The following is a 27,827-nucleotide window of genomic DNA, read 5'->3' as shown; positions in this document are numbered from 1 at the left end:
TAGACCTAAAATGTATTTAATCTTATCTCTTAAGTCTGAGACTAAAGTTAAAATTAGATGAAAAAAATAGCAGCAGAAACCATCAAAAAATTGGTTATAAAATGGATAAAAAGATGCTCATTACCAGAGTAACTGGTGTGGGTTTAATCTTTAAAGACCTTGGAAAGTCACCTGAGTTCTGGGCTTGGCTAGAGAAGCTCCTAAGGTCTGTGAAGGTGTGGACATTGGAAGTGTCATTAGAATGGCAGAATAGAGGGCTCCCAAAGGACATAAAGTAAGTGCTATGATTTTATGGTTTGGAAGGAAACAGAAATCTCTGTATTTTAGAGAACAACTTTATTAGACTGACACATTTTAGTTTGTGGCCTTCATCCGGGTCATCAAGAAACACATTGCAAACATCCTAGAATGGAATGAGAATGAAAAAGTCTTTAAAAAAATGTAAAAAGATACAAAAGAACATCTTTGGAACCAATCAGATGCATGCACATATATAACCAACCAAAAACACCAGTGGGTAAGTTAAAAGATCAGTGGCTTTAAACCCATAACCACTGACAGAAAGGCGAGAGGAGCGTCTAACATAGATCTTGAGTGCCACCAGATATAGGTGAGTCCTCTGGGGAGGAGCAACCACCAGGACGAGTTAGGGGACATGTTGGAGTCATTTTAAAGTGCTATCTGCAGAGAAAGTAAAATATCATTAAAAGAGATTTTTAAATGTACAAAAACACAAGCAAAAAAAATGTCATAAAATGACTAAAATACGGAGGGATAAAGGATAATTAAAAAGCTTAAAAGATGTAAAGACATTGTCATAAAACAATAAAACACTTGATTAAAAGATTCTATAAGAACTCACAAATAGAGGAGTCCTCATCCATCCCCCCTTGAAATGAACTTTCTAAGTGGAGGGCTGCAGTGATGTTTGTCCATCTGGAATTTTGTCCAATCTCCACACAGGATCTCTGGAGCTCAGTCAGAGCGACCATCAGGTTCTCTGTCAACTCTCTTACAGAAGCCATTCTCCCCCTAAACGCTCAGGCGACCAGCTCTCGGAAGAGTCCTGGTTGTACCAAGCTTCTTCCAGTTGAGAATCATGGAGGCCACTGTGCTCTTGGGAACATTCAGTGTGGCAGACATTTTTTGTAGCCTTCCCAAAGATCTGAGCCTTGCAGCAATCCTGTCTCTGAGCTCTGCAGGCAGTTCCTTTGACCTCATGGCTTGGTGTTTGCTCTGATATGCATTATCAGCTGTGAGGCCTTCTATAGAGAAGTCTGTGTCTGTCCAAATCAAGTCCATAGAATTGAATTTACCACAGGTGGCTCCAATTAAGGTCAGAAAACATCTCAGTAAAGTTCAAGAGAAATGAGAGAATGCACAGAGCAACTCTGCCTAGTGTCAACATTTAGAAGCACAATAGAATAACTGCATCAGCTGCACACTGCAATTGAGGTAATGTTCCTGACTTTTCTGCCTTTTATTTATTAGACTGAAGTGTTGCACAGGCTTTTTTTTTTTAACTCTTCCTGTTAACAAAACTGTTAATAATTTTACATTAAAGAGCATATGTAATCGCTGTGTCATCACATTGTGTAATTCAGTTGTTCTTTCAGTAGGATACTTGCTCTTTGGGTGGTTGACTGAATAAGGATTATTTTGTGCTCCTTTTATCAGGTTACACTGCCACCTGTAGGAGGTCCATGTATACTACAAAGCTAAGTAGACTGACCAACCTGAAACCAGATTCTATATTGAAACATAAAATATTATCAGTATCGTTGTCAGCCAGTCTCACTTATAGGGGATTGGTGATTAAAATCAACAGCAAAAACCTGACGTCATCCCTAACTACCAATGCTGCAGAACACCAGAGCAGTTGAGATGCAACTTTGTAAGCAGTAGATATGGTGATTGCTATCTGATGAAAAAGAGCATTAAAACTTATGCCACCATGGATATATTCAGCATGTTGTGCTTGATTCCTGCTTGTTTAACTCACATTTGACTGGTGTTTGTATATACAGTAAGTGCACACTAAACGTCTCCTCTCTTCCAGACGTGTCATCAGGTCACATCATCATTCTCTTCACCTTTTCACAGCTTCATTCCTTATATAGCATGAGTTGACTTTGAGAGCTGCTTGACTTTGCCCCGAAGAATCCTGAGTGTGTGAGTAATTCATGTGTGAAGATAGTAATGATCACATCTTCTTTCTTAGCATTTAATTCAAGCTGCCTTCAGGGACGTCTCTCCCTTTTATTTTGTGTTTTTTCAGGCCTACACTTGAAAATATGTTTACCAAAAACGGAGCCCAGAGAGAAAGCAAAACAACAGAGATTGTATTTACCCCCCAAAGGCCGCGTCGATGGGCTATTGTCAAAGTCTAAGTAGATTTTATGTAAAACTCCCAATCCATTCTGTTAGTATTGACCAAACGACAAAATGCTTGTTCATTTTTTTCTCAATCCAATTAGTTTTCTTGTGGCTTTCTGACAGCTCGTTTATATCTGTGAGTGAGCACCCGGTGCTGAACGGGTAATCGTGCAGTTATTGTGTGCCCAGCTTTGTGCAGAGAATCTTGTTACCTGAGTTTGTATTGGAAATACAAACTGAATTGATTTAGATCTGAGATTAATAGGGGAATGTTGTGATGGGCTATTGATTCCTTTCTATGATCGAATGAAATCAAAGATGAATCATGCAACGCACAGAGAGAGTCTCTGATTGTATTCTCCACTTTGTGGTCCATTTAAACCAATCATTTGTTTAACTGCTTAATTTTTTTTTTCTTGTTGCGGGGCTTTCAAGCAATGCTTGAGTTGTTAGTCTTCAGTAAAAATACCACAAGTGCAGATTTATACTGTTGTGCATTCACTTGTAGGCCCTAGTCTGCTGCAATTTTATCATATTGCAATGATGCTACAGTAAAAAAAAAAAAAATCATTTTTATTCTCATTAATCTAAATACATTACTCCATCATGAAAAAAGTGAAAACAGAATTATAGAAAAATTTGCAAATAAATTAAAAATAAAAAACTGAAATATCACATTAACTTAATTATTCTGTTCTATTTGCAATTGAAATTTGCAGGTAATAGCATGTCCTTATCTAGTCATTTCCCACTAACAGGACACTCTTTAACCAACATCGACAACAGAAAATGGCAGCTTGATCTTCATTCAAAAGGTTGTTTTTCCCAGCTTTGTCAACACCCTGGCTCACCGCTCAGTGGGTTTCACCAGGTGTACAGCGCCCTCCTTGATACTGAGACATGAGTGGTGGTGACAGTGATGGAGGGAAAAAGGTCAGATATGACACAGTAGTTATGGAGTGGGAACAAAACGAGGACTTTGACATTTCTGGACGAAATGCGTGCCCTGCATTTTTATAAGCAGGTGAGAGAAAATGACATGAACAAGGTGCTCCAGCATTACAGGTGGTAGATGGAATAAGCTGGCGTAGAAATAGCCCTTATTTCCTGGTTAAACCTGTTAGGGAGTTGGTTTTTGTGATCTTTTTTGGCAACCCTTTTGGCTAAGTGGTACATCTATCCTTTACTGAACTTGTCCTGTACATTTATCAAGGAATATTTTAGGATATCACCATCTTTTCTTAACAGCGGATTAATCATTCGAATGGGAAAATGGCTGTACTTAAAGCCATTAAAAAATGACCAGATCGATTAGATTTGTCTTTTTCCTTAGTCTTACAATGAAAACAATAACTTTAAGGCAGTCAGTTAAACTCTTCATGCACTTACCGACTACTTCATTAGGCCTATCTGTTCCACTGCTCATTAACATAAACGTCAGCCAATCACATGGCCGAGGCATGTAGGCATGGTCAAGAGGATGTGTTGATGCTCAAACCGAGCATCAGGATCAGGGTGCCAGATGGGCTGCTCTGAGTTTTTCACAAACTGCTGATCTACGTACAAACATCTCTTCACAAAGGGCCTGTTGGTGGCTGAAGTCAGGAGGGAATGAGCAGACTGGTAGAAGCTGATAGAAATGCAACAATAACTCATGACCAAAAGTTACAGCTAAGGTATGCAGAAGAGCATTTCTGAATGCACATCATGTCAACAAGACATGAAGTCAGATGTAGATTACAGAGACGGGATTGTTGCAAGGTACAGATCTGGGGAAACCTTCAAAAACACTTCTGTTGCACTGAAGGTTCCCCAGAGCACAGTGGCCTCCATAATTCTCAACTGGAAGAAGCTTGGCACAAACAGGACTCTTCTGAGAGCTGGTTACCGAGCCAAACTCAGCCAACGGGGGAACCAAGAACCATTCCTACATCAGGCAGCCGACCCTTGCCATCGTCGCTCTCCTGAGAAAATCAACCTTAGACATAGTCTTGCCATTGATACCCAAAGATGCATCGGCGAGGAGTTGCCACAAAGCAGTCCAGTCAACGCCTCTGGCTATCAGTCAACATCCAGGCCTCACAGTAGTATGGTAAGACCAGGACGTGGAGTTTGCACCCCCATGCCCTTAAACTACATTGCACATAAACGCCTACGAATGAAAGATCCATGCAGGGGTAGTACTCCTGATTCTGCAGCCGTTAGATGAGGCGGATCCTCACTGTTGGATGAGGAGGAAATCCTTGTGCATCAAGCGTTTACAGGTAGGTTGAATGTTGCTTGAGGTGCTGAGGTGTTGTCGACCAGTTCTCAACTGTTGTCTTGACTGCTAGCAAGCTGGATAAAGGGCCTTCCTGTCTCTAGGTTGTTTTTTGAATATGTTAGGAGGAAAGTGCACCCCACAGTAGTAAACTAAAATAAACCATACTCAAGTTTCTCATTTATTCAACAAAGATTTCTTTTTGGGTCATCAATGTCTCATCTTTGCCATGGAAAAGGATTGTCATTCAAATGTTATTGTCATAGTTCCGGTTAGCAAAAGTAAACCTGAAAAGAGACTTCAGTGATAGCTTCAAACTGTTTCATAACCACCTAAAATTTCCTAACAGAAGCTCTTAAAATGCATCATGACTTGCAGCATAAAGATGCTAATTAAAGTGCTGTGTATCTGGGTAAAAAAGATGGTGATTTCCTGTTTTTACTTAAGCCAAAAGCCATCCTTGATCCCCTAAAGGTCAGCATGTGCGGTAAAAGCCTAATGCGCGTACATATTTTTACGCCTCGCTGTCCCTGCAATAATGATCACACTCCAGAGGGATGTTTAAGTTAATCTTCAGACTAATGACTGCTAAGTACTCCACAGACTATGGAGGAAATTATAATTTGTTGTACTTAATGCATACATTCTGCTTGCTGCCAGCGAGGGCTGACCCTTAAGGCTGATGATGTTGTTCAGCCTCCAGCTGCCGGGTCAATGAGGTCACATTTGCCTGTCTGGCTCCGTGTCTTTGGAGTGATGTGACATAAGCCATCCTTGGCCTTTGTCTCCCACAGTGGCAGCTCTTGGTCTGGGAGAAGCCATTAAAGAAGCAATTAACACTTCCAATTAAAGAATGATGAAGCAGAGGGGAGAGTTTACATAGCGGGAAGTGACTAAAGGGCTTTGGCTTCGGCTTTTGAGATGTCAGCGACTGTAGGTGGTGAGAGTTTAAATCAGCCACTAGAGATTCATACCGTGGAGTTTGTCTCTCTAAGTTTGAGTCCACTTAAAGGAATCAAAACAAAGTCATAACAGTGGGAACTTACTGCAATGCATGTCTTTACATGCAAATCAGGAGGCAGCACCTTTTCAATCAGGACTGGGAGATTGCTTTGCATCATTTCAGTCAGCTGTCGAGGAGAAAAAAACAGACAATCTTGATGTTTGGGCTTCATAATTGAGGCGGTAAGTTTGTGTCTGCTGGAGAGCCTCCTCCAGTAGCCTCTGACGTGAACCGAATGTTGAAGATACCTGAGAACCCGGAGATGAAAGTGCTTCTTATACATCTCTTGATCTTGCTCACCTCATCCTTCTCTTGCCTTTTTGCCTCATCTCCCACCCCAGCAGATTGCAGGCCAGCTAATAGTACCTTTACAGCTTCAAAGGGGCCTTTTTACCTGATAAGGACAGTGTGCCATGTGTGTAGTCAGGCACACACACTGAGTCAAGCTTGTTATGGTAACCCTGCTCTGGACCAGTGTCCTCATTAGATCCAGCACCCTAAGGGTCTTTGTGTATATATATAGAGTTGTGTCATGTACATGACCTGACAGGATCTATGCATGGGTGTGATTGTGTGAGTTTTTAACTTCATCAAACCAGCCCCTAGGCAGGCCACTGATCCTCTCCAAGAACGATAAATACAGCAGAGCTGTGATGCTAATGAAGACGGATAGAGAAAAAGAAGAGCTAGAAAAGACAGAGAGGAAAAGATGAAAGGGGAAATAGAAGCACTCTTCTACAGTGCTGCAGGTTGCAGTGTAATTGTTCCCCCCTTGACTATCACTATAGGGTATCTGAGGAAGAGCAAACAGACGTACCCCAAGGCCAGACTCCCACCGAGTCTTTGACTCTGCTTGTGTAATACAATCTCAGGGTGACTGATGGAATTAGTCTGGGACTGTTTTTTGTGTTCAATAGAAAGTGAAGGCAAAAAAAAGGTTTGATTTTGTACCTTCTCCAATAAAAGTGCCAAAGACGAGCACACAAAGACAAGCCCACACGCAGGCACTGGAATGCAAGGACGATTGTGCCGCACTGGCAGCCGTCCTCATTACGGTCCACAGGCAGGACTGGAGTGCCCTATTAGACCACCATTACTGCCACTGATGGGAATCTGTACTGTAACACTGACACAAACAAGATGGACAGATCTGGGAAGCATGCCGAGGCCGTGGTGCCGGGGCCTCCGGGGAACGGGTGAGACGAGCTCCTCCGCCCTGATCGTCACACTCTTCGGTTGGGTCAGGGTGCCTAAGTAGCGGCCGTGTGTCAGTGTGCCATCTCTGGTTCCCCTGGAGCTAAGACGTGTTCACCTAATTAAAATCTTTCTTTCCTTCTACCCTCCGGGAGACGCAGGGCAAGGGAATGTAATGACAGAGATGGCACAGGAAAGGAGGGAATGGGTGAGAGCACCAGTGACAGAGACAGAGACCAAGCATGCTGGGAAAAAATAGAGAATTAAGCTTGGTGGAGAGAAGAACTTTGCAGCACCAAAACAAGGCAGAGGGATAAACAGAAATGTGGAATGGAGGTCAGGAACCATGCCAGCTCAACTTATTCAAAAGTTTTCTCCATTTCTTTTTTTTTTCCTCAGGAATGTGGAGTGTAGTGAGGATACAAAAGAGAAAAAAGAATTTAGTTTCAAATTTTACTTGCCTATTCACAGGAAAAATAAAGAAGCCCTGTTTGAACTGGCTGTGGTTGTGGTTTAGTTTTTGTATTTTAAAGAGCCCTGGGCAGCATGCGGTCTCCAAGGCTGTGCACACACAAAGAAAAGAGGAGAAAAACATGAGGAACAAGGAGAGAGGTTACACGGCACAATGTGCAGAGGATGCACAAGGTCCAGGGGAGTATAAGGGGGAATGTGAGTAACACAGGTAAGTGCTTATTAGAGCAACACTCAGAGTTATCCTTCTGAAATTATTCAGAGAAATTATGCATAAGGTTACATTATTTGACCCTGTGTTCAAGCAAGACATGGAAAATGTCTTAATTTTCTAAAATGTTATAGTTTTTACTTTTACATGGAAAAGATGTAGTGTTGATTGTTTGAGAACTTAACATTTCCTGACAGAATGCTTAAAGGAGGAGCAAATATTTCTAGGGTGTGGTGAAAAGTTTATATGAGGATTAGAAAACAATCTATTCCAACAAGCAATACTTTACCCTATAATAAACCATACTTAAAAAAAAAAATCATGCAAACCAACTGCCTTAGAAAACTGAGTAAAATAACTTTACAACCTCAGTAAAGTAGATAGTGTGTGTTGCATTTACAAACGCTTTTTATTTTTGTGAACTTGCACTTTGTACGTTAGTAAAATGTACAAATGACTAAGTAAAGAGCACAAGTATTACCCATTTCATACTAGGCAAATTCATGTAAAATCAACTACTTGTAGTAGATACTTAGCCATTTTAAAGTCCCTGTCAAGTGATACAAAAAAATCAGCATCTTAAGTTTCTTCTATGACAGGTCAATGTGATATTAACCACCAGGTCAAATTTCAGTCATATAAAACATCTCTTTTATAAAATTAAGCTTCAAATTCATAAAAAACGAGGCAGTACAGTCTGCACTGGGATGTTGTGGGCGTGTCGGTTGAATGAGCTGAAGCCACACCCACTCTCTAGAAATATAATCCTCTAAAATTTTAATAACTGCTTCTGATCAGATCACAGCTGCCAGGCTTTGTGCCAGAGCAGAGAGACAGAACTGGGGATTAAATTTACTGTTTTCTGGCACAAATCTCTCTGTTAAGATACTTTTAATGACTCGTTGTCCATGTGGCTGATAGATTCGGGGCATTTACCTCACAATGAACAAAAACACAGCAAATAACTTGCTGTTAACTTTCAAAGAAGGCAGTGACATCAGCTGACAACGGACTGTATTTAGATGAACTGCTCTGTGATTTATATCACTGTAGTGTTGGGGGACGGGGTTATTCACAGTCAAGAGTGGTGATGCCATGGGCTCCTATAGTTGCCGTACTCAAGTTAAACCAAATCAGGAAAGATGTGAACAATTTTCTAATGGTCTAAATCAGAAATACACTCACACATAGATTACATACTTTGGAGCAACCCTATACCAGCATCTCAAGTACGTTAAGACACAAAGTTTGTATTTCACTTTACAGCTACCTTAAGTTGTATCAACTAAATTTTACTTGTACATTTAGGTTGAGTTAACTTTTCAAAGTTAAAATATGCCATAGAAACTTTTCCACACTAAAAAATTCTGTTTAAATCAACTCAGAACAATACTTTTAGGTACTTTTCGTTAAGCTTTGTGTTCATCATCCACTACAATTTTCCCTTATCTTTACTTCTTGAGTCTTATGCCACTCAAGATAGGCCAGTTTAAAGGGATACTTCAACATTTTGGCAAATTCGCCCATTGCCATAATTCCCATAGTCTTGGTAATAGGTTCGTTACCTTCAGTTGTCAGTGCAAACTATTTTTAGATTGGCGCTGCCGAGTTCGGAGCTGCTGTGCCAACTCAATTTAAGCAGACGGTATTCCGGCTTTCCCTCATCAAACTGATCAAATACACAATCCAACAACTCGAAAACGCTCTCGTGGATAAGTTGTGACCTGCACATTCACCACGCCCCACTCACATGAAACCAAGCCAGGAAAGAGGTGAAAAACTTTCTAATAGTCCAAACCCAGAATTCAGTCACATGTAAATCTCAGTGTTTTCACATGTTTACAGCATCCATACTCCAACATATCTAGGGTGTTAAGACACAAATTTTAGATTTCACCTCACAGGGTCTTTAAACCTTCAACAGTTCAGCCTTACAGTGAAAGACTGAGAGTTGCATCTGATCTAGTAAGTTCACTCTCTCAGTATTGAGTGCATCTTCCTTAATTTGGTTCAGTTGCTTCCCACAGGAGAGACTTTACTAACTGAGTTAGCAACTTCACTCATGGTGCAAAAACGTCTGCTGCCCAAAAGCATTCTGGGAATACTGTGCCAGTTATCTACATTAATATCATCTCTACAAAGAGATCATAGATGTCCTTCACAGCACACTCTATACCAGAATATAGAGCAGACATCAGCTGGATGAGCAAACATGGGATCCCATAGAACTCCGGAATCCTCCAGAGGGCTTTTCTACTCGCTAAGTCAAACATCTTAAAAAACAGTTCTGTTTTATCTACTAACTACAGTCTTTTAATTGGCATTTGGACTTCACTTATTCTCCAGGGTCTTAAAGGGACTGTGGGATCCTTTCATTTGAGGCGTAAATTGGTGTGAAATCCCTGTTATTGTGGAGATCTGTCTGAGACTGATGGATCTCCTTGGAGATGATTCATGATTAAATATGTTCTCAGGATTTTCTCACTCAATTATTCTAGCCATTGTTTATGTCAATCTTTGTGATTTTCTTTTGACTGAAGCCTGTTTTTCTATGAATGCAGTAGGCTTTAGTATACAGGAATTACCACTGGTGAGTTTGACTGGTTGTCCGGACAGGTTGCCATGGTGAAGGCGGTGATTAAAGCCATTAAAACTGCAGGCGTAGGGTTAAATGGGAGCTCTGACTGCTCCTGCTGACACAAATTAAACAGAAAGGGGGAGAGAGTGCATGAAAGAATGCCAAAGACATAAAAAAGATTGAATTAGAAGAAATAAAATGCACGGAGAAAAACAAAAAATAATACGAAAAAAAACACTCAAGTGTGGGTGAGCAAAATGTGATTAGTTGTGCTAAAAGCAAGGCAGGATCCTACCAGCTCTTAATTGATTTCTTTTTACAGCACATGAAATAAAAGGTTATGGTGTTCCAACAATAACCTTCCTATCGGAGCCCAGACAGGGGGCTTTATCACGCTGTAAAAGAGCGAGCGCTCATTCATCATTGCAGCCTGATGTGTACCGCTGGAGCTTAGGCTGTAAAGCAGGAAGTGTGTGTGTCCTAATGCGTGTGCGTGAAGGAAGATGAAAGGTGGGGGACATCTCTTTTCAGGAGATGTTATAATCTGGTGGTTTAGCAGAGTGACATGATAATTTACCCTTCTGTAGGCTTAGCTGTCTGGGAAATATGGATCCAAGGCACACCTCTCTTAATCAAGGGGTCACACTACCTCTAGCTTCACTACGATCAATATAAAGAGAAAATGACAGGGATCAATTGATAATGATATTAACAAACAGGTGTCAAAAGAACAATGATGCAGAGGCACAGTACATTAAAATATCGGCTTGTGGTTATATTAGCCATGCTCCTAATGATGCATAAATAAAAATCCTTCATTCAAGCTCTCAAAAAAAAACACCCCACATACACAATGTTCCCAAATCCTTTTTGAACTAGGTTGTAAATATGTTTATTTGTGCTATGATAAAAGCCATTTTAACAGGGGCTGTGATATCTGGTACTTTTGCAGACAGCCTCTGGTGGACACTCAAGGAACTGCAGTTTTTGGGGCTTACACATATGCTTCATTTTTAAACTACTGAGGCTGCTAGAAGGCCATGATGCACCTTTGCCATGGTATTGGTTCTGTGTCTGATGCTGAACATGAGGTTCATGTGGACATAAAGAGTTTACCACAAACTGCACACATACCACCTTTCTGATGCTAATTTTCTATGCAGTTGAACAAAATGCTGCACAGATAAACCTTGTGAAAATTCACGGTAAGTGATGTGAGAAAATTATGAGTTTAAGCCCTAGAGCATAATTCAAATGTTTTTGAACAAACTTCATAATGAGAACCTTTTTTTTAAATAAAACCTCAAAATGCACTGTTCCACATTATTAAGCATGACAGACTTTTAAAACAATTTATAGGTTGTAAAGAACTGAAAATAGTCTTTGGTGAATTTGCAGCATTAGGAGGTCAAATTCACTGAAATCAAAAGCTCTTTCAATCAAAAACATCTTAACAGGAAAAGTTCCATGTTAACATAGGAGCCCTTCTTTGATATCACCTTCACAATTCTTGCATCCATTGAACTTTTGGAGAGTCTCTGCTTGAATTTCTTTGCAGGATGTCAGAATATCCTCCCAGAGCTGCTGTTTTGATGTGAACTGCCTCCCACCCTCATAGATCTTTAGCTTGAGGATGCTCCAAATGTTCTCAACAGGGTTGAGGTCAGGGGAGGATGGGGGCCACACCATGAGTTTCTCTCCTTTTATGCCCATAGCAGCAAATGACAAAGAGGGATTCTTTGTAGCATGAGATGTTGCATTGTCATGCATGCAGAAGATTTTGCTACAGAAGGAACTGCTCTTCTTTTTTTTTTTTTTTTTTTTTTTTTACCATGGAAGAAAGTGGTCAGTTAGAAACTTTATATACTTTGCCAAGGTCATTTTCACACCTTCAGGGACCCTAGAGGGGCCTACCAGCTCTCCCCTCATGAATCCAGCCCAAAACATGACTCTGCTACCTCCTTACTGACGTCACAGCCTTGTTGGGACATGGTGGCCATCTACCAACCATCCACTACTCCTCCATCTGGACCATCCAGGGTTGCACGGCACTCATCAGTCAACAAGACCGTTGAAATTGAGTCTTCATGTATTTCTGGGCCCACTGCGACCGTTTCTGCTTGTGAGCATTGGATCAGACAGCCGAATAGTAGGTTTATGCACAACTGCAAGCCTCTGGAGTATCCTACACCTTGAGGTTGGTGGGACTCCAGAGGCACCAACAGCTTCAAATACCTGTTTGCTGCTTTGTAATGACATTTTAGCATCTGCTTTCTTAATCTGATGAATTTGTCTCTCAGAAACCTTCCTCATTATGCCTTTATCTACAGGAACCCGTCTGCTCTGAATCAGCCACAAATTTTTTCACAGTACATTGATCACAATTAATTTTTCATGAAATATCTGATGTTTTCATTCCTTGTCCAAGGCATTACACTATTTGACACTTTTTGGCATCAGAGAGATCCTTTTTCTTTCCTATATTGCTTGAAACCTGTGGCCTGCTAAATAATTAGAAAAGTGCATTGTGAGGTTTTTATTAAAAAAAAAAAAAAAAAAAAACAGTTATCATTATGAAGTTTTTTCAAAAACATTTGAATTATACTCTACCAGCTGATGACTTGAAAAATACTCTGTAATTTGCATTAATATTTTGGAAAAAAAGAGAAAAATGTCATTTGCTTAATAATGTGGAAAGCGGTGTACTTTAGGTATGGTGTATGACAGGCCACTGTGTTATGAAATTTCCATAATGAAAAACAAAAAAAAATTAAGCTTAAAGTCATAAAAAGTCAGGCAGTAATAATAGCTATATGATGTTGTGGGTGTGTCGGACACACCCACTCACAAAAAAAGACAATCCTCTCAAATTTTTAAAATGCTACAACCTGATTTGAGGAATGGTCTGTCTGCTATGCTACTGTAACAACTCCCTTTAAGTCACCAGATAAACTCTCACAATTACGTCATGATCATAAGACACCTTTGTTGTTAAGTTGCTGCTGAAAACACTTCATTTCCTGATGTTGTTCTTCAAAATAAAAGTATTCAATGATGATTAGCATTAGAGGCTTTTATTGTTACAGAATGTGTCTGTCATCAGATACTTTGCATTGCAGCACTACCAGACAGGAAGGATTGAATTGTTGCTGTTTTGAGAGAGACAAAGCCACAGGCTGCTACTTTAAATCATCCAGGACTAAAGGCAAGTGAAATATGGATTAGAGCACATCTTCAGCAGGTAAGATGTTTGTTCCTGCAGCCCTTTAATCAAGAGAAAAGTAGACAAGCACTTCAGCAATTAGCCTGCCCCTTGACCTTACAATGAACTCTGGCCAGAGGGTAGCTGCCTGGCTCTGAGTTGGGGATTAGATTAAAAAAAAAAACACATTTATTATTTTATTTCAACTCTTAATATCTTTCTTTTTAATTTTGACATGAAAAACTAAAAGGTTTGCTTGCTTGTTAAAAGTCAAAAAAACAGTGTATATGCTGATGATACTGTATTCTCTTTGCTCTTAAAGAAGGAGTACTGCCAGCTCCTGTAACTTACACTTAAGTTTGTGTCAATTTAAGTGCCCCTCGTGGACAAAGTAGCACATCTTATCTATCTGCTAATCTTGTGAAGTGTCCATGCACCCCTTGTTTTCCAATGAAAAATCACATGCTTTATTTTAACAGTGTCAGTTGCTGTTGTCTGCTTTTTTTACGTGGCTGTAAAATGTGTGCTGTTAATTTTAGGATATTATGCAATCACCATCTTTCAACATCCCACATCTTTATGCTGTGTAAACCTAAATACATGAACATGAGTAAAGGGCCCCTCTTAAGACAGAGGCCTCAATTAAGCTCACACAGAGGAGCCTCTTCAAGACTATGCTATTTCCATGTTGATTGTGCATTTGTAGTGCAAATTAGCAAACAAATACATGATTAATCAAAAAACTACTGTGTTAATTAGGAGGTTTTGGCGCCTGAGAATGTTCGGGCCTGTTGCCAGCTTTGCAGAGTGGGTAATCCTTGCCAAGAGAATATAAAGTTTAAACAAAATAACCAGCTGACCAAAACACAGCATAAATGCTGCTTACACACTGGTCCTTATAGTGATACCATCTAGTTGAGAACTGGCACAAGCCATTCTACTGCATGATGAGTAACTTTTATACCTTTCATATATTTTAGTGAGAATGTTTCATTCCCTAAAGTACTTTTTTAAGATACTTTTACTTGATATTACAGCTTCTGTCGGGGGTTTATGGCTGGTTATGAGACACATTGAATTTAACATTCATGCCTGCATGTGAACTCCCCTAGCATAAAGATAGACTTCTGTAGAGTTATTTCTAATGTCTTAAACTAATGCAGGGAGGTGGTGCCAGAGAAATGAGTTACAGAAACAGCCTGTTCTTTTTTCTTACACTTTTGACAGCAGATTCACTGGAAGAGATGGATTTGAATGTTTAGATGGAAGAAGATATTTGATTGGAAAACTGCTTATCAATAGTGTTCTCAATCAAAAGGATATCTTGTGACAAATCAATAGCCTGACCTTCAAAAAGTCATTTTAAAGCATCCCCAATCTTAATAGGCTTGTGTTAATCTTTTACCAGGGCCATAGCCTAGTTCACAACGTTTTTACTGGAGATATAGAACTGTAAGTTCAGTCTGTTAATGATAGTACTTTTCATCCACCTATCTATTGATATATTGATATTGTTAATTAAATAAAAATATGTAATGTAAAATAAGTGACTGCATAAATATTCACCCCCTTCAGGTCAACATTTCGTAGATGCACCTTTGGCTGCAATGACAGCAGTGACTCTGTGTGGATCTGTCTCAATCAGGCTTGCACATGACGACACTGTAATTTTACTCCATTCTTTGCAAAACAGCTCAAGCTCTGTCAGGTTGCACAGGTATCTGGAGTGAACAGCAATTTTCAAGTTCAGCCACAAATTGGATTGAGATCTTGGCTTTGACTCGGCCACTCCAGGATGTTCACCTTTTGTGAAACATTCTGTGTAGCTTTTGCTGTATGTTCTGGGTCATTGTCTTGATGGAAAAAATATTTTTACCAAGCTGTAGTTCTCTTGCAGACCTAATAAGATTGTACTTCAGGATTTTCCTATATTTTGCCAAATTCATTGTACCAGGGGCTGCATGGCACAGGGGTTGGTACTGTTGCCTCACAGCAGAGAAGGTCCCTGGTTCACTTCCTGGTCAGGGCCTTTCTGTGCGGAGTTTGAATGTTCTCTCTGTGCATATGTGGGTTCTCTCTGAGTACTCCGCCTTCCTCCCACCACCAAAAACATGCTTGTTAGGTTAATTGGTGACTCTAAATTGGTCATGGCTGTGAGTGTGAGTGTGCCTGGTTGTCTGTCTTTATGTCAGCCATGCAACTGACTGGCAACCAGTCCAGGGCGTACCCTGCCTCTCGCCCAATGATGTCTGGGATCAGCTCCAGCCCCCTGTGACCCCCAACAGGATAAGCTGTCTAGAAAATGGATCGATGGATCATTGTACCTTTACAAGCTTTCCAGGGCCAGCTGCTGAAAAGCATCCACACATCATGATGCTGGCACCAATGCTCACAGTAGAGATGATGTGTTTGTGGTTGGTGTCTGCCAAACACAGCATCTTGCCTGATGGAAAAAAAGTACCATTTTGGTCTCAACAGACCAAAGAACTTTCCTCCACTTAACAAACTCCCACATGACTTTTGGTTAACTCTAGTCCAGATTTATATATATATATATATATATTATAATATTTATTATTATTATAAGTTTTCTTCAACACTGACTTTCCCTTTGCCACTCTCTCATAAAGCTTTGACTGGTGAAGAACCTACTCAACAGTTGTATGTAGAGCCTCTCCCATCTCAGCTGCAACTCCTATAGAGCAGTGGTTCTCAACTGGAAGGTCAGGACCCAAAAGTGGATTGTGGAGCCCTTTTCAGTGGGTTGGTAAGGTGTTCCTGGAAGCTAAAGTTAGGTCAGGAAGTCCATGGTCCAACTGTATTGTTTTTCATCAAATGAATCCAATTGGTCAAAAAATGTCAGAAATTTGGGTCCCAATATCTTAACTAGAAAAGCACTCAGAGAGCGCAGACCTCCGCCATCAGCCCTATCTCCTAATAGTGAAGAATCCTTTTAAAAACATTCCTGGATCCAGACGGTGATCCGGATCACTCCCAAAATCTAATTCGCTGATTACTCCCTCCCCGGTGGGGTGGAGACACGGCAAAGCATTGGCTTCGCTATGTGTGTGAGTATTCTCACTACAATTTGCTGTCTTTCTCTCTGTTACGCTCCCACTCGTCTCCTCGACCGGGCGTGTGTCTTTCAAACTCTATAAACTTCAAAACTTTGAATAAGTTACTCATGTCTGCCATCTCTTGGTGTAAAGTGATAACATTGCAGACCTCTGCCATTAGCCCTATCTCCCAATAGTACAGAATCCTTTCTAAAATTCCTGTATCCAGACGGCGATTCGGATCAGTCCCAAAATCGAATCAGTTCTTCCTTATGCCATTTTTGACATTTCCTGAATATTTCATCAAATCTGTCCATGACTTTTTGAGTTATGTTGCTAATAAACTAACAAACTAACAAACTAAAAAACCCACCCGATCACATAACCTCCTTGGCGGAGGTAATAAAGAGTTGATGGTTGGTCCCAAGGCTCAACCACTGCTTTAGAGTAATCATAGGTGTCTCGGCAGCCTCTCTCACTAGTCTACTTCTTGCACAGTCACTCAGCTTGTGAGCATGGCCTGATCTGTTAAGATTTACACATGTGCCATATTTCTTCCAATTCTTGATGATGGATTTTACTGAACAACTGTTCAAGTGTTTTGGAAATTGTTTTGTATCTATCCCTTGGCTTACTTTTCAATAACCTTTTCTCTGAGTTGTTTGGAATGTTATTTTGTCTTCACCGTGTAATGGTAGCCAGGAATAGTGATTAACCAGTGACTGGACCTTCCAGACACAAGGTTCTTTATACTACAATCACTTGAGACAACTTCACTGCACACAGGTGATCCCCATTTCATTAAGTGTGAAACTAGTAGCACCAATTGGTGCACCTGTGTTGAATTAGATCTGTCACTTTAAAGGGTGGTGAATATATAGCCAAAGGTGAACCTACTAAATACTGACTTGAAGGCGGTGAATAGTCATGCAGTCACTTATTTTACCTAACAGACAATGGTGAAAAATGGACAAAAGCATCCTCTCTCCATGGCCACTGGTAGCTTCTGTTAGGTTCACATCCATCTGTTAAAAAGTGCACTTCCATGCTTTGGACACCAGGAGGCTTCATCCATATATCCAGACATCAGTCCAAAAATGACCTGGATAGTATGTAAAGGTTAACAAGGTGGTAAAACCTCAGGACATATAAAAATAGTATCAGCAATATTAATTACATGTTTCCTTCTCCTTAAAGAGTGCAGAAAGGCATGATACAGCAGTGATAGAGATAAAGGTCTGTCCCCTATAGCTATACCCATGAAAACAAGCCAAGTGCATTGTTGCCCCAATTGTATCAATCTGCACCTCTACAGGCGCAGATGGACCAGCTGTAAAGAGACCTATACAGGGTTTGTGTGTGCCTGTGTGTGTGTCTGAGAGATAGAAAAGGGGGAGATGGGAGGTAGACTGCTGAGTGCAGGAGCTGTTGATTGTGTGTGAGAGCTTCGAGAAAGGGTGCAGAGAGCATCTATCTGTATCATTCACTCTAAAAGCCTGGAGAGATGGAAAGGATGGATGGGAGGACAAGTAGAAGTCAATAAAGAGATGGTTGGGATGGAGAGAGGAGATGAGAGTAGTTCTGTGTGAAGATGACTTAGAGTTGTCTCAGGGAGGGGAGTCGGGGGGATGAGCACAGCGGTAGAGGAGGAGGAGAGAGAGAATCGGGTACCCAGGGACAGAATAAAGAGGAGAGAGGAGAATTTGGCAGGGCTAGCATCAGGATTGATAAACAGTTGTATGAGAGGTGGAAAGGGAAGTGGCAGGGATGGAGGAAGAGATGAGAGAGCACAGAGTGAGGTGAGGACTGAGTACAATGTAAGGGAAAAGCAAATCACAATGGGGAATGGAGGGGCAAAAATATCCTTTACATTTGCACAAAAACACACAGGGAAAGGCATTTTTAACATTTAGAAAGCCTATTTATTCGAGCATTACACATGCAGCCTCTACCTGGAAAGAAATAAAATCTTTTTTTCCCTCCAACATGTCTCGGTGTTGACTTTTCTGAGCCCTGATAGGCCCTGCTGTTTGCAGAGTCCTCAGATAGCCCAAGGTTACACCTCTGAAATATAGAGGGACTGTTTTTTTTACACTCCCTGCAGAGACAGACGGAGGCACACATCTCTTCTGTCAGGTGATTGAGAGAGAAGAGTCTCCCACTCAGTCTTACTCCTTACACATCTGTGGTTCATGTTTAATGATCTGTAACATATGTTACATTTTCTCACAGGTTGTACACACATGAAGATACATACGGCACTAAGAAGCAGCTCTAGTGTCTGTGGAAACCTTAGTAAATCATATATATTGTGTTATAAGCCTGAACAAGCAGCCAGCACTTCATCTGCTATCTGTGATACACACAGAAAACAACAGTTCACAGGCAAAGCAAAACCATATTTCAGCCACTAAGCCAAGGAAAATCACCACAAACATTATCCATCTGCTAAAAACGCATTTCAGGTTCATTCATCCAGAAAGGCCCTACAGATAGGTCAGAGGTCTGAGAGTAAATCCTCAAAATTGTGCTGTGCTAAATGGAGCATTATGCAATGTTTGGCGTCGCTAACTGAGGGCTTTTGCTGAACATCTTGTCCTGTCGCTAATCCTGCCAACAGCAACCAGCCAGGGAGAGAAACAAACTCTGACCCTCAATACACGCACACTCGCACTGGAGAACAGGAGTGGACACACATGCTGACGCGCTGTACAGAGTGGGGATATTTGGTCACTCACAGCAGCAAAATCATCCAAAAATTTTACATGCAAACAGCCAAACTGGCTCATGTAGTGTTACACTGTTTTATTTATGAAAGAAATGTGTTCAAAAATAAGTCCAGCAATGGAAAACCCTAAACTGACTAATTTAACTCTCAACTTAAAGTCCCTGTAAAGGGAAATCCAAAAATTCTGTCTTCACATTCTTCATTTATTAGAATAAGATTACTGTAAACATAAGAAACCACTAACATCTATGTGGGATGACATTTTCTATTAAGACCAGTGATCATCAGCTGGAGGCCCAGGGGCCATCGGTGTAGCACACGGGGGAAAAAGGGTACTGAGGGTACCCAGGCCCACTGTAAGGAGGTGCCCTTGAAAAGCCTGCAATGAAAAGTGTGTTTTTATTTATTTTTTCTTAGTAATTAGTGTCATTACTGAATCAAAAGTGACTAAATGAATCAGTCAACAGACTGAAATTTGTATCAAATAGAAGAAAATACAACACTGGGGGGCCCTGCTCCACCCTTAAAAATGTTCAGACAGTGTAGTCTAGCGTTGCAAATGCAAGAAAATGTAATTCAAACATAATAAAATCATTGCTCATAAATGGGGAAATCATGGTCCAACAATACATTAAAATGCATACATATTTGTAAAAATGACAACATGCAATTCTTGGCTAGCAGCTTATGTGTAATATTCTTTCTGGGGGCCCAAAATCCCCAGCTACGCCCCTGCCTGGGGCCACATCAGGCCCCCTAAAGCTCCTCATCCAAGCCCCCCTGAAGATGATTACATTCAGAAAATGTGAGGATGAAAATAAATGTCTTGGTTTTAGGGTATCCTCTTTCTTTTTTATCCCCTCAGCTATCAAATCAGCCCCAAAACGATCAAGATTGCAACAGTTTTATTAGCAGTGAAATAATGTTTGATCCATTTTTTACTTGTCAGCCAATATAAGTGTTATGAGGCATGATAAAAACATTCCTAATTTAACCTGCCACTCCCAGTCAACCTTCCAATCCTTGGCACTCCTTTTCACCTAATAGGACAGCATCTTAGCGCCAAACTCTATAATGGACAACATGGCAGCCTTAGAAATATGTTGCCAAAATATTCCAATAAAATTCACCTTGTGGCTGGCTGCAGTATAGGTAATAGGGACTGATCTGACAGACAATGCCTTAAAATTATTTACATTTTGAAAGAAAAAACTAAATACAAATACAAATACAACAATGTGTTTACATACAATTAGTTAATTTGATAGTCTGGCCCCCAGAGTGTCTTTCAAGACAAAATCTGTCCCTTGTACAGATGAAGTTAATGATCCCTGATTTAGACCATTACAATGTTTTTCTCTTCTTTCATAGCTAGGTTTAAATTGGGTGGCCAAATATAGCGGGCACTATGGGAGTAACCCTGCCCCCTAACGCTACAACAATGTAAGATCATGAGCAGTTAGTTTCAGTACAGCCTGTTGTTAGCCGATGTCAATGCCTTCTTTGAAAGTTAACAGCCAGCTTAATGCTGTATTTTTATTCATTGTGATGTCCATCCATCCATCTGTGCTGAGTTTGCATGCATGGGTTCTCTGACTTCCTCCCACCACCAAAGACATGCTCGTTAATTGGTGACACTATAATTGGCTGTAGGTGTGAGCGTAAGCGTGCTTGGTTGTCTGTCTCTATATGTCAGCCCTGCGATTGACTGGTGACCACTCCAGGGTGTACCCCACCTCTCGCCAAAAGCCAGTTGGAATAGGCTCCAGCCCCCCGCAACCCCCAACGGGATAAGAGGCGGAGAAAACGGAAGTATGGAAAAGCAACTTGTCATTAGTCAGGGGCTTTTTCATTCTTACATGCTGCCAAAAAGTTTTTAAAACTTTTTTGAATTGTTTTTAAGAATGTTTTACGACTTTCCAAACATAAAAAAGCTTAAGAATTAAAGATGTTTATATTTTTGCACTTTGGACAATTGGCATAGTCTTTAACAGCTCAAAGCATGGGCGTTTGGTAGTGTTTCTTTATGTAGAAATCACATCTTGCCACTCAAGGGGAGTTCTCCAATGCTGCATGATGTCAACTGCAAAGAATATATAATGATATGCTGATAATACCAAACATTCCTTCTTAATTCCTTATTATAACAGAAGTTCAGCATTTGGGGAAACATGTTGGCACAGTTGCAAGTATTTGGCACTGGAGTCTGTGATGTTTACCCTTTATCTGTTCATAAATATACAGGAAATTGTTTAAATTTCTCCCATTTTTTGTCATCATTGTGAACTCAACCCATCACTTTCTGCCTCCAGATCTGTGGCAGTAATGACTTATTCCTTTTTGATTTCACTTTTGATCAATACAATTTCTATAACACATCTCTGGTACTTCAGCATGCCTTTATTTATTATCACTAATTGCTCTTTTTTTTTTTTTTTTTTTTTTTACTGTGGAAACTCATTTATTTTTTTTGCAATAAATATTGTGTATCCGTCTCCTTATGTTTAAGCTTATGCTGCATCTGGATTTCCATATACAGTAGATTACCAGCACAGATTGTGACAAGAACAAAGCACATTTGCTGCACCTATTTGCTCATTTACATTTTTCTGCTCCAAATTCGATAAAGCCCTTGAAAGTAAATAATACATTTTTATATACTGCGTGATTCCTATTCATTAGAGCAAATCCCCGTGTTGCAACTAGCGAGGGATACTGGAGTGCTAATGGATAATAAATCTATATTTAAGGATATAGGAGAGTGGAAATCCAATTTGTGTCAGGGCTCTCCACCCGATCCCCACTTTTATCCCCACTCGCGCCTGGCTGGAGGAGTAATCGGCTTTGTGTAATAAAATGATGATGATGACTTTATCTGACATTTGTTAAAGGAGGCCTAGATTTCTGTAGGTCTGTATTATCAGTGTCTATCCACTGAATTAATCCTCAGCTGAAGTGAGACACAGTGAAAATGTTGTTTCTGGGAGTAAATACGTGGGTTATATTGAGGTGAGAGGAAGAAATGTGTTTGCAGAGAGATGTGTGTTTGCTTTAAAGCGTGTGTATGTGTGGGTTTTCCTCAGTGCTTCTAACATGCTCTCACCATGTACTCAGAGCTCCTTGCCCCTTACCTCCGTCACCTGCGAAGTGAGGGAGGATGATTACATACGAAGAGGTCAACTTTATCTCCATGGAGATCCCTGGAGGAGCACGGATACCAGCTTAGGAATAACTCTCTGATACCTCTAGAGAAGAAAGAGACAATGAGATGTAGCTGGCGAGAGCTGCCCCATAAAGCAGCCTTTTTCTGATGAATCTCAGCTGATCTGACCTAATGATCTGAGCAACACACATCAAAATCCTCCGCTCCATCGCCTCCAAAACACATCAAATCCCTGCCCATGTCATGAATTCCCTTTTGCTCCAAATGCGCTGTTTTCTATACATGACGTCGAGATCCTCTAGTGCTTTCACGAGGGCCAGATTCAATTAATGTGGCTGTGAGTTAAGTGGGCCCTCCGGGGTTAAAGTCTGTCATGTCGGATGGATCTGTTTGTGTGGAGGGCCGGGAGAATCCCACACTCTTGCTTGTCCTGTGGAGTGGAAAGGGATGCCTTAGAGCCCATCTCAGTATTCCCTCCACAAGCCTTTGTGGCTCGTAGGAATTTGATCTCAGAACCTTCAAGTCTCATATAAGGAGGTCTCAGAACCTCCTTTTTTCCCGCTGGGTTAAGACTCTCAACCAGCTCTGAGGCTGCGGGGTAAAATTAAATATCTTATTACGTGTGAGGAGCTGCTCCGAGTGGCGTGTTCCTTTTAAAGACGAGAAATTCTTTCGTGCTTTCAGAGTGATGGCTGCAAAAGATTCCTCATAGATGTAACATACATGTTTGTATAAATCTACTTAATAATTGAAGATCTTCTATGGTTGTGTGTTAAATAATTTGACACTCTGACAGGATGAATCCTTGTCTCTTTCATTGTAATGTTTCACAGAGACAGAGTGCGTCGCAGCATGTAAATGAACTGCAGTGTGATGTAACAGTTAGTGAAAACAGCTCCGTTATCATCTAAGACCAGGCTAATTGACTAGAGCTTGTCTGCAGGATTTCAGAGATGACTTGTTTTCGTAACCCCTCCTCCGTACGACACGCAGATCTTCTGGCACTCAGAAAAGCACCAGCAGCAGCAGCCATCAGAGTAAAAAGCCTGTCAGACAGCGAGACGGAGACACCAGTGAAGTATCATGGGGCAGGAGCCCACGCGTTTCTGTGGGTTGGGGGAGGAGAGAGAAGCCATGTTAGATAAAAAGAACGTTTCCACCTGCTGTATTGTGTCTAACGTACAATTTCCAGGCTTAATTGCGCACCTGGTGTTTTAGCGTGGAAGGAAAGCATACTCTACTAATGACTCTCCAGCGACAGTACTGTAGCGTTGATGTGAATGTTAAAGACTCTTCTTAATCCCACTCCTGCCTATCATGCCGGGTTTACTGACCATTACCACCCATTCCCGCAGCACGTGCCGTCCACTCCGGCCTGCACCCGCAACAGGTGTGTCCAATCCTGCCTGCATCCCGCACGGATTCTGACAATCCATGTTAAACATTCAGAATAACAGATAGTGCATGAAAGAAATGGTGATATTAATGTGCTCTCTTAAACGCCATCTTGACAAAGTTTCCTCCCTGAATGAAAGAAACTGTTGCTCCATTTGATCAGTCTCAGAAGACTTGTTAGTTTTACTGGTTTGAAACTGGTGCCATGAAAAAATCAGAAATATGTAGGGATTTTCTGGAAATTCCCAAAATGATGAGCCATGTCATGATTTGGGAAGTTGGATGTTGGAGCTAGGAATGACTCATAAGAAGATATTTGGGGGGAAAAACATCCCTTCCAGTATAATTTAGCCTAATGGCATTAACATTTAATGATTAATCAATCAATCTTTGTTTTTGTACAGAGCCAATTCATAACCAAAGTTATCTCAAGACACCTTACAAAGAGGGCAGGTCTAGACCCTACTGTCTGTTGTGGCTTGTTATAGACAAGGGTTAACCATTAATATAGTAATAAAGTCTATATTCTATTATAAGAAGACCAGCATTACTTTATTAAAGCAGTGAAGTAAATGTAAGTATGATGTCAAAAGCTATGATCACTGTAATACTAGTATTAGAAAAAATAATGGTGGTGAAGAGAAAGATGTATAACACATAACATATATGATTAGGGCTTTCAAAGCAAGGCAGAAATAGAATAAAGATTACTTCACTGTCACCACAGCTGATGGAAGCGCGGTGCAGTTTTTATGATGCACAAACTTTCCAGCGATCAGCAAACAGTTTCCCCTCTGTATGACCTCAAAATAAATATTTAAAGAAGGCCAGAAAATATAACTTTGACATTGCTATTACTAAGCCATAACCAGGAGTTCAGTCAGTCTGAGACTTCCAACTGCTTTTTGATCCATGTCACTGTTACGCATGACAAGTATATGGTTGTTTTCTCAGGGTTTCCTTCATTCAGAGAGGAAACTTTGTCCTGCAGGAGCGGGTGGTAATTTTCAGAAATCCAGCAGGAGCAGATGGGACCAGGATAGACCAGGATAGTCATCATTTATTTTAAAGTCATACAGAGGTGCAGTGTTGGGGGTAACGCATTACAAAGTAATCCGTTTGAGTACTCAGATTTCTTTTTTGTTGTAACGAGTAATGTAACGCGTTAGTTTTACAATTCAAGTAATCCTGGTATTAGTTACATTTTCATAAAAGTAATCCGTTACTGAAAGAAAAATCCCAAATTTCCTCTCCCTTCCGTGGCTTCAAAAAGAGAGAAAGAAAAAAAGGGAGCTCCTTGAAGCATCTTCTCTGTTTGTCCTTTTTTCTTCCTGTACTTACGTTGGCACGTAGCACCATGTCAGCGGGAGGTAAACATTCTGTGCCATTACGTGCGCATTGTTAGCTTGTCGAGCCAGTGAGAGGACAGCACACGGTGGAATTATCCCCATTATGTTGAATTTTTGGATAAAAGGGACAAGAACAGCATCATGGTGGAACGTAAGTTTAAAAGCTGTGTTTGCTTTCATTGAATCAGCTGTGCAGCCATCCCAATTACATGCTGTTATTACGCACAGTGATTCTGTCTGCCTCTGCTCAGCTTGTTATTAGATTGTGAGCATGTTAAAGAGCTGTAAAGGTTTTCCTGTCTGTTAGTGGTGTTCTCAGGCTGCAGAGATACAGATTGTGGGCTGTAAATTACGCTGTACATTGGCATTTGAGTCTGCACATTCAAATGCAGATGTGCGGTTTGTTATCTGTCGTTTTTACAACCGCCGAGTGGAACGAGTGGCTAAAGGGTTTGTGTGAAACACATCCATCTGGAAAACCACTCATACACAGCATTTGGGAAAGGGCAGAGCCTTTGAAAAAAAAACTTGGAGGGTCAGACGGGAGCTTTGCAAGATGTATTTGCCAGTGAGGGACACGAAAACGGGCATATCCATCAGCTTTGCAAGGTTAGAGTGCCTTGCATTTACAGGTGATATTGCCTTATGTACGCATACTGTTAATCAGTGTCTCTATAAACTGTTCACTGTCAGTTAACTGAACAATGTACCCTTGCCCTGTGTATAGCTTCTTATCTCAGTCAGAGCAGGTGGACCAGAACATCACAAAATCAAAAAACGCATATAAACAGCATGTTCTTTTTCCTGTATGGAGTTGATTTGTTGTGCACTGGCCTCCTGTTTAAAAGTAATGTTGATTATGGGCTAAGCAGTCAGCAGTCTGTACCTGGTGTTTCATTTTTAAAATTGATGGAGCTGATGCTCCATGTGTTTGAGTGAGTTTCTTCCTGTTTGGGTCAAACTGCTCTCTACAGCTGGTAATGGGCTCCACTAAGAAAAGGCCCTTCACAAACACTATAAGGACAAGAGTGTTTGGCTGCCTGACAATTTCACCAGCAGATATAGTTATAGCATTGTATTCAAACACATGTGCTTTAATAGGAAGTAGACTGCCTTCTGCAGCTATTAAAGCCTCAATTCATCTTGGAAGGCTTTCCACAAGATTTCAGAGTGTTTCTTTGGGAATCTGTGCCCATTCATTTTGTAGAACATTTAGGAAGTCAGACACTGATGTCAAAATCCAAACAGATTTCTTCAAAGTCACAAATTCTCTATTGGATTGAGGTCTGAGCTTTGACTCAGCCACTCAAGGACATCCACCTTGTTTTCTTTAAACCATCTCTGGGTAGCTTTCACTGTAGTAGTTCCCTTGCAGACTGACCATGATTGTCCTCCAGGATTTTCATATCTTTTGCCCCATTCATTTTATCCTCTACCCTTACAAGCCTTCCAGGGCTGGCTGCCAAGAAGCATCTCCGCAGCATGATGCTGCCACCTCACCATCACAGTGGGGATGGTGTGATTGTGGTGATGTGCAGTGGTTGGTGTCCACCCAACACAGCGTCTTGTCTGATGGCCAAAAAGCACCAGTTTGGTCTCATCAGGCCAAAGAACTCTCTTCCACTTGACTGTGGAGTCTCCCACATGCCTTCAGGCGAACTCTAGTTCATATTTAAGATGAGTTTTCATCAACAATGGCTTTCCCTTTGCCACTCTTCCATAAAGCTTTGACTATTGAAGAACCCAGGCAACAGTTGTTTATTCAGGGTCTCTCCCATCTCAGCTGCAGAAGCTTGTAACTCCTTGAAGCTTGTAGTCATTGGCATCTTGGTGGCCTCTCTCACTGGTATCCTTCTTGGACAGTCACTCAGTTTGTGAGAACAGTCTGATATAGGCAGATTTACATGTGACATATTCCTGCCATTCCTGGATGGTGAATTTAACTGAACTCCAGATGCATGTTCAGTGCCTTGCAAATATTTTGCATCCATCCCCTGACTTATACTTTTCCTTCTCCTTGTCTCTGAGTTGCTTGGGGTGTCCTTTTGTCCTCATGGTGTAATGGTAGCCATGGAGAAAATCCCTAAGCTCCCAAAGCCTTAGTCCAGCCCTAATATGTGAAAAATACATGCAAAGTGAACAAAAAAGAAATCGGAGAAAAATAAACCTTTTCTGCCCACTATAACTCTAAAAGGCATCTTTCTTTGTCTTTCTCTGAACCAAGAACGATACCTGCTTCGAGCTGAACCACACAGGCAGTAAAAATAACAATTTCAAAATCAACACAATTCTTTTTTTTTTTAATTAGATTGGAGTGTCAAAGAAAACTCCTTCTCTCTCCCTGCAGGTTTATGTGTCTAACTTTACTCCTCACTGACTAATTAATTCTGTCATATAGGAATGATATAGTGGAATCCTCATTAACACTTGTCTTCCTGTGTCTTTCCCACCCTACATTTAACAGTCTTACAGAGAGAAACACCAACATGTGTTAATATGCAAACATATAATCAAGTACCTTTAAATGTCAGAAAGGCAGAGTTTGATGCTTTGGTTCTTAAGTCAACAATGACAGCCAAAGATATACAACAATGATTCCAGCATGAGTGTCCATGCCCTCTGGCAGGCCTTTGGTAGTAGTGGGGGGTTGGGGATGGGAGATGGTTGAGTCATAAAAGGAGACAGGATACCCTCGCTGGCATTGTGTTTCTCTTCCATCTCTCTTTGTCTGCTCTCCGCTCAGCCTTTTATTCATGTATTCCTCTGTCCATTTACTCCCCCTACAAGGGCAAATCAAGGCACGGCTGCTCACTTATTGAATTAACAGCTATCGGGAAGCAT

The sequence above is a fragment of the Cheilinus undulatus genome, linkage group 10 (genome assembly GCF_018320785.1).
Source record: "Cheilinus undulatus linkage group 10, ASM1832078v1, whole genome shotgun sequence".
In the NCBI taxonomy this organism is placed as follows: Eukaryota; Metazoa; Chordata; class Actinopteri; order Labriformes; family Labridae; genus Cheilinus; species Cheilinus undulatus.
The sequence above is the reverse complement of the archived record's forward strand: the minus strand, read 5'-3'. Positions refer to the sequence as shown.